Source organism: Pinus tabuliformis, chromosome 6 (genome assembly GCF_031772625.1).
Source record: "Pinus tabuliformis cultivar Carrire ecotype Pingquan chromosome 6, CPIR1, whole genome shotgun sequence".
In the NCBI taxonomy this organism is placed as follows: Eukaryota; Viridiplantae; Streptophyta; class Pinopsida; order Pinales; family Pinaceae; genus Pinus; species Pinus tabuliformis.
In genome coordinates this window covers 1667645776-1667654320 of record NC_142292.1, presented here as the reverse complement: position 1 = coordinate 1667654320, position 8545 = coordinate 1667645776, and the positions used below count along the sequence as shown (strand labels likewise).

The 8545-nt window shown below is 31.2% G+C and overlaps 1 long non-coding RNA gene across 1 annotated transcript; it reads left to right on the top strand.

Moving 5' to 3' along the window:
- The first annotated feature begins 5818 nt into the window (after positions 1-5818).
- Positions 5819-6875, top strand: LOC149265355 (uncharacterized). Its single transcript, XR_016251110.1, has 4 exons — positions 5819-5936; positions 6061-6108; positions 6393-6432; positions 6538-6875. It is a non-coding gene; the product is annotated as an uncharacterized LOC149265355 (long non-coding RNA).
- The last annotated feature ends 1670 nt before the right edge of the window (positions 6876-8545 follow it).

Genomic DNA, 8545 nt, shown 5'->3' with positions numbered 1-8545 from the left:
AGTGTACTAACTCTTTCTGTTGTGTTTGTTGAGTCTTGTATTATGTATATATTAATTTGGGTTGATTTTTTCATGTTGACATGAAAAAAATATAAAAAAATATTCTAAAAAAAAATTAAAAATATTAAATCGTTATTGAATGTTTGTTAGAAGGTAACTTAATAATAAAAAGACCCAAAAGACATCGCTAAGAAAGATAACTTATCTATTAAGCGAGGGAAATTTTACCCTTAATCTAAGTAATATGGTATTAAAACATGCAAATTGAAAAGAATTAACTATTAATAAAAATATTAATATGAATCTTATGTTCAAAGGTTTCATATCCAAAATGATAGACATAAATTTTTCCAACTTGTTTTTATTTTTTTTAATAAATATAATTAAAATTTATTTAAAATTATTTAATATTAAAATATAAAATATTAATTTTATTTTTAAAATAAATTTAAATTCATTATCTTATAAAAATATTATATATAAAAGTGATGAGAGTAATACCATAAATAAGTATTAAAATTTCAAGTTCATCCTCAAAGCCTCTCAAAAATTTATGATGGTCCCATATTTTTTTTAATGTGCTTGAATTTATATTTACAAAGATTAATTTGACAATTTTAGGTTTAAAAAATTATAATTATAAATTGTTATTAAATTTAAAGAGTTTATAAAAAGGTTAAAAATGGAGAAATTGAAGTGGTTGTGAGTGCGAGTAGTTAGGTTTATCTAGTCATTACCACTTTTTCTACCATTTGCATATTTACGTGGCAATTTTTTGCAAATTTGTAGTTTGTAGTGACTATATATAGAGGTCTTTATGATTGATCGTAAGTTTATGTTCTTGATTTGGGTTTCAAAGTTGGGTTTTTGCTGCCCCAACTTGTTATTCAATTGGTTGATATATTCTCTTAGTTGGTTTTTTTGAGTTCATTACTTGTAAAATGGGTGGCCTTTCCAAGCCTTATGTAGATGGTCATGACTCTTTTCCTTATAGTAGATTTGTAAAAAGGGAAGAAACAATTCATTCTCTTGATTTGGTGTTCATTGCCTCTATGAAGAAGAGCGTTAATACCCTTAAGGAACAAGGGTTGATTGGTAAGTTCACCATACTTTGGCATAGTTATAGCTTTGTTTTAGAATGGATATCTAATAATTGGGAAGATAATGAGCTCATTAATACTTTAGATTGTGGAAGTGATTATTTTGGTTTTGTTTTTCAAATCAAAGAGAATAAGGATATAATCTAGGCCATATTTCATGGGCTCTAAGGGAATAGTTTTCACACATTAGACTCTAGATTTTAATCCTACCATGGAAATCTCTTCTATGTCTTTCAAGATTAGAATGCCATATCTTCCCCTTATTTGCTACGATGATTTTTTTTTTAAGGCCATAGGTAACAAACTAGGCAGCTATTTTACTAGTTCTCAAGGCGAGGACAATAACTTTTCATGTGCCAAAATTTGTGTTGAAATGGATTTTACAAAACGAATCATCAAGGCGATTCAACTTGACTTCCAGATTGGTCCCACCTTCAGGCTCTAGATTATGAGCAAATTCCTCTTAAATGAATTTTTTCCATGAGTATGGTACTTTGCAAGAACTCCAGCTTCTTAGTCTCATCCTATCCCTTTACCATCTTCTTAAAGTAATGATGAGCAAGGAGCATTGAAACTAGTTTCAAGGAAGCACAAGAATCATCTATCTATGAAGTCTCATTCCTATAGGCCTGAATGTCATCAACATTCTCCCTCCAATAATAGATATGAAGCTTTGAAGTCCTCAAAAGCAGAAGTTGAAGAAGATCAACCATATCCAAATCAAGTGCCATCAGAGAACATCATTCATCCATTGAGGAAAAGAATACACTTCTAGGAATATTGACAAAACCCCTCCTTCAGATAAGAAGGAAGAAGAGGCCAATTTAGAGGAAGAGAAGGAAGAAAATCTATCCTCTTCTTCTCATTCCTACTCAGATTTTCTAAAAATAAACCAACCATCTTCTCCTCCATTAACAAGGAATAGAAAAGATCAAAGAAAAAAAATCCTAAAAATCTATGGCCCATCATTGTTTAGCCTCCCATGGTTCTAGTGGGAGTCGATTTCAATTAAATCTTAGAAATGTTTTGTTTTTGTACCATCTTGTGCAAGCAATTTGTAAGAATCTGCTCTTATTCTCAAGAAGTAGTATGTTCAAGTCTCAAAAGATCTAGTATTAAATCACCCCTTCTTTTGTTAGAAATATATATATATATATATATATATATATATATATATATATATTTATTTATAATCATTAAAAACTTTTCTCAATATTAATTTCAATATACTCAAGCTAGAACTTCAATATAGTTAAGCTATATTTTAACTTAATATAAAATTCTTATTATAATGAAAAAATTTATAATTACATCATCCATTAATATTAAATAAAATAATATATAATTAAATAATAAACACAATATACTAAGTTATATTTTAACTTAATATAAAATTATTATTATAATGAAAAATTTATAATTACATCTTCCATTAATATTAAATAAAATAATATTTAATTAAAAAAATAAATTTAACTTAATATAAAATTCTTATTATAATGAAAAAATTTATAATTACATCATCCATTAATATTAAATAAAATAATATCTAATTAAATAATAAACACAATATACTAAGTTATATTTTAACTTAATATAAAATTATTATTATAATGAAAAATTTATAATTACATCTTCCATTAATATTAAATAAAATAATATTTAATTAAAAAAATAAAAAAAAATAATTGGATTTTTTTTTTCTTTGAACTTTATAATAAAAATACTCCTTACCCTCACATTCTTCACATTTATTTTTGCATATATAATATTTGATTAGTTTAATAGATTAATAAAATACACCTTAAAATTTAGCCATCTAAGTTTTATACTTATTGCAAACCTCAATACTTAATATTCCAGTTTTCCATTTTTCTCATACATATAAAATATTATTGAAGTAAATATTAAATGATTTATTCTTCATTTGTGTAAAAATATGAAAACAAAATAATGGAAATACACAAACTAATCTAGACATAAGTTCATACTTATTCACACAAGTTATCTTTGGTGTTTTGAGGTATCAAATGTTGTCATATAACCTATTTATCTCAATATAGGTAACTCTTTCACTTTTTACCGTATGTATTTCATATTAATAATAATTTTTTAATTAAAATCTTGCAACCATTGTTCCGTAGATAAAGTTATTTAGCAATTTCCATTAAAAGTCTAAAACTACACATTTATAAGGTATGGAGGGTTGAAAATGTTGTATTGTATTTTAAATAATGGTGGGGTGATTTTCAATTTATAATATCATAACTAAGTGATGTGCATGAAATATTAGCGGGTTAATCTTCACTTTATTTTGTTTAGTAGGTTTATTAGTGATGTTAATGAAATAAATGGTAAATGGTAAAGATGAAAAATTTGTGGAAAAGTTGTTATTGATGGCAAAGTGTTTTGAAAGTATGCTTGTTGAAGGTTTTTTTTTTTATGTTGATTTAAGTCACAATTGAACATGGTCTAATGTTCAAAGCAAGGTATGTTGCATAGTAGCAAGGTATGTTGCATAGGCTTTTGATGTATGCTGTTTGTTAGAGGTATGACTACCAATGTGCTTGCATATATTGCGTTGCTGGAAGTTTCATGTATTGTTGCAAGCTAGTGTGTCTTAAAGTTGAGTATGTATTGTTGTCTCTATGTAAAGTTGATGATCATGGAAAGTTTGTCAGAGGTATGTTATTTATCATGAATGCTTACTCATATATGGTGATGTAAATTCAACCCAATTTTTTTTTAGCCTTGGAGATGCTTGGTGATTGGAGTGCTTGGTTCAGGTGTTATAAATAAAGGTATTGCAAAAGTACACAAAAATGTTGTGATGCAAGAGGATGTAAGAGGTCTTCGACTTTAGTCACCATTAAAGTTGTCTTATGTTAACGCATGTTGTTTAAAATTCATTTTATGTTCTTTAATATTCAAAAGTTGAAAGGGTTTGGAAACAAAGAGATGGTTCTAGAATGCAAAGAGGAAAACTTTTCACTTCATATTTCTACATTGAATACTAACATCCAACAAGCTATCTTTATAAAAGATGTGATTTTGGAAGGAAAAAATGGTTGGTAAGCTTATGAGTTGAAAGATTTTTTGTGAGACATTGTTAGAAAGCTACCCAACTGAAAGAAGAAGAAGAGATGATGTGAAGCTAGAGAAGGCAAAGACAAAGAGATGGAGGTATGAACAGTTAAATACCAGGTAAACCAAAAATTCATTTCTTTTATGTATCAAGGGATTATGGTCTCCTTTCATGTGGTAGCTTAAAAATGAGTAGGATGGAGCATATTGAAGTGGAAGCAGGAGATTCCAAGCAAGTTGTATCTTGTAGATCAAATTGAGGTAGGAGCCTCATGTATGTTGTTGCCTGCAGGAAGTAATGTAAAAGAGGGAGTGGGAGCTTCGCAACAAGTTGTAGCTTGCAAAACAAGAAAGTGGTTGGAGCCTCTAAAGGTTGGTGTAATAGAGGAAGTAGAATACTTCCTTTCCATCACAAAAACAACAAATTCATGGCTTTTGTTGAGTTTTCAAGTGCAATAGATACAAGAAAAATATTTTTACTTCTAATGATATATATATTTGTTCAAGAATTCTAGTTTATCATTAAGTAAATACGTTTCAAAAATTCAACCATAAAACCATAGTAATAGTATAGATCACAACGCATAAAGATAACACAATATTTATGTTGAGAAAACCTACTTAGGGGAAAATCCAAACAACCTTTTTCTTAGAGAAATTCTTCAGTTTAAAAAGAGATATACCTAATGTTGCTAGTCAACTATGAAGTCAAACTAACTAACAAATATTATGGTAAAATCGGTATTCAAACCTCAATTCAAGCCTCCAATATTCCCTACAACGTGGCCGGATCTGATCTGCCACAGGTCGAAATTAAATCTCCTAGAAATGCAGCCTCCCAGTTTGCCCAAAAATTTGACCTGCCTAGAATACGTTGCTTAGAAAAATTTCCCAAAAACACACGTGTGAGCTACAAAGAGAGATGAGAGGATGTCACACCTCCTTATTTAGTTTCTGTACATAACTTGAAATATAATAGTGTGATGAGTAAAGCAATTTTTTTTTATAATCCCTTTTGCATTATACTTAACGAATATTTACCTTTTGTCTAAGTACCATTTGATGACTAAAGGTGACCACACATTCTAATGCTATGTTCTCTTTCCATATTGACCTTTCGATCTATAGCATAAAATGGTTTATATGGTTATCTTGTAAAAAATGGTAGGTATTAGATGTTCTAACCATACCTTTAAACTACGACTCCTATGTTTCCAAGTGAAATAATGAATGGCACTAAGGCAGTTTACACTCATATGTTTCCCAACCATATAATGAATGGAGCTAAGGTATGTACATATATCTATACACCTTGCTTAAATGTTTTTAATTCTTCCCTTCATCTCATTGGCACATATGCTAAGGTTTGTACTTATCCCCATTACACCTTGCTCTAATGTATTAATTCCTCCCTTCATCTCACTGGTGCGTACCTTTTTCTCTACCACTTAACCCTTTCTAACTCATAGTCTTCACGTGCTTATCATGCACCTCTTCTAACTTTTTCCCCTTCTCGAAGCTGTCACAGATCAACGGTGCCAAAGTCCTCCTCCTAAATCAACGGTCCTCTTGGCTATGTGATAGTACCCTAAACCATTTTGAGTTTATACTTTGCCTGCTGGGTTTTGATTGTCTTGATGTTGCGACGAGAGTCATGCCATGGATACCTGGCTCCTGCAAGGCTATGAAGGTGACATTTGCTGCATTTCCTAGCTTATTTGATGTGTATTCTCTCAGTACACAGCCATCCAGGTATTGGGTTACTGCTGGTATGCTACATCTATATAAATTCGGGTTTGATTTCATGTCAAATTATAATTTGCAAATCTTAATATGGGTCTCTCCATTTCAATGTGTTGCGGGCTACCCTGAGAAGAGGATATGTATGGCCCTCCTTCAATGGATTACCTTGCTTACTGCACAGGTATCACATTTATGCAAGAACCCCTACTTTTTCCATTGCGAGCCATGTTCTTCTAAGTTGTTGAGTTGGGGACGACTTCTTTTCATAGGTTCTAGGTTTTACCCTCTTATACAATGTTGTGCCTAGTAACGTTCTTGACGTCCTAGAGTTAGGTAGTGACTCACACACCCAGGTAACACTGGATTACTCAAAATTACTTGGCACAGTTACAATTTAGACCCTGAATTTGGTTCTTAGGATTCCCCTTTGATTTTCTTCTCTTTGGGTTTCCTTTCCCATGGCAGGTTTCCCAATGAGCAAAGGCATCGCTATATTAGCTCGTAGGTAAAAGGATTTATTTTGTTTTGTGTGGTTTTCTATGTATTAGAGGCCTTGTTCTTGTTTGGAATATCTCTAATCCCTTTTTATTGTCCCTTTTGATTTTGACAGGTAAACGTTTGAGCTTATCATTTGTTTTTCCTTTATGGTCAGTATCGCAACCTGGGTTCTCACGCACCTGTTGTTTTTGCTCGAGGTGGGTACACTCTACGTGGTTTTCTTCCGTAGTATTTGATGCTTGTTTGGTTTTATTCATAATGCCTTAGCTCCCTTGATGCGATGTCCTTTTTCTGGTCTCCTGAAGACCTATATCTATGATTACAGTGGTGGTTGAGTTTGATTTTGCTAAATTTTATTCCTATTTCTCCTATTTGAAGGGACTGCATTAAGAAGGGGTTTTTCCCTTGCCAAAATTATATATTACAGAAGCCTCACTCGCTCATAGTGTTGGTTGGACTATATAATTTGAACTTTGATAAGTAATTTATACTTTTCTGTAATTTCGTTGTTGTTTGTTATGGGTTTTTATGTTGGGTATAAGATATAAATCTATGGTTGTTTGTCTTTTTTTAAGGATCTACTGCTCCTTGTCTCTGGTACGATTGTAATTGAATATTTGAAGAAAATTTTATAAAGTTATTCTCTTTCTGGGTTTCTCTAGTTTCATCTAGTTATGGTTTGTTGTGGGATAGAAGTTCTCATACAGTATTTCAATTCTTGTTTTTAGTAAAATAAAGAGTCCTATAGAGTTCAATAATTATACTAGAAAAACTTGTTGTGGCAAGAATAATTTTCTATTTACAGTTTCGCTGTGGCAAGAATAATTTTCTATTTGCAGTTTCCTATGGTTTGGGTAAAAACACAGTGATGATAATACACACAGTTATATTTTGTTGTTTATACATTCATCATATTAATGGTCTCCTGTGCTTACATATTCACTTAAATTATTTTCTTCTCTGCATAACAGATTAGTTTCTCTTTCTTTTCTTGTTAGAATTATTTACAGTTTACAATGTTGTAGGTTTCCTAGCTTATCGCTAGAGTAATTATTTTAGTTATTGTTGGATTGATATAGTTGAATTTAAATGTACATATCCTCTAGTTAGGTGCACTTTTAGGAACTCTAGAAACCAGCGATGTGTATTCACGTGTGCTTTACTATTTTTCACCCACCATGCGACAAGTTCTGCATTCAAGGGAATCCCCTGTAACGAAATGAATCTTGGTATCTTATGCATGGTGACTCTGTCCTGACTTTGATTTTCTTCGTCTCTAATCTCCAAGTAATTTCTCTCCAATTCCCTGGCATTTCTAGCACTGCATGTTTTTAATTCTCTACCCAACTTCACATTTTATCCTAGGACAACCCTTTCGATCCAGGTGGAATGGAAAACGACCAGGCAATAAGCTTAGGGGTTCTTGGATACCTATTAAATATGAGATAATTGATGACTATAGAAGTTAAGTTTTTCCTCACATCAACTCTTTAATATGGAAATTTACTCTTACAGACATTCAAGCTTTTTGAATTTCTACTCAGGACTTTTCCGGTTATACCTACTCTACCACAGTAAAAATAACTTGCCTTTCTCTATTGCCATGGAGTATAACTTTGACACTTACCAATAATTCAACTCAGATTCAAGTTAACAACAAAACATGCACTCTAATAGTTATAAATTATCAATCCAATTATTCTAGTTTGGTTTAACATAACATACAATGAAATTTTATACAAATCCTGCACTTCCCTTTCCTTGAGTTAGTTGCTCTTTAAACCCTTATGGTCATAAGAAACAACATATAATAAAAATCTCTTTCCTTAAATCATTTACTCTAAATTAACATGCACCCCATAATCATAACATGCAGAAGAAAAATATTCAAACCTTTCCTTTACAATTTAAGAATAAGCCGAGAATGATAGTAAAACACTGATGACAGAAATGTCTAACCAATGTAATCGCTGAAAAATGCGAAGTGAGAAATGCTTTTCCTCCCAACCATGAACCAAGTGCTCTCTGGTTCCCCCTGAGTTGAGAATATTTACTCTGGCCTTCAACAACCTCTTATTGATTCCCAATTCAAGTCTCATATACATGATTGTCAGCAGATG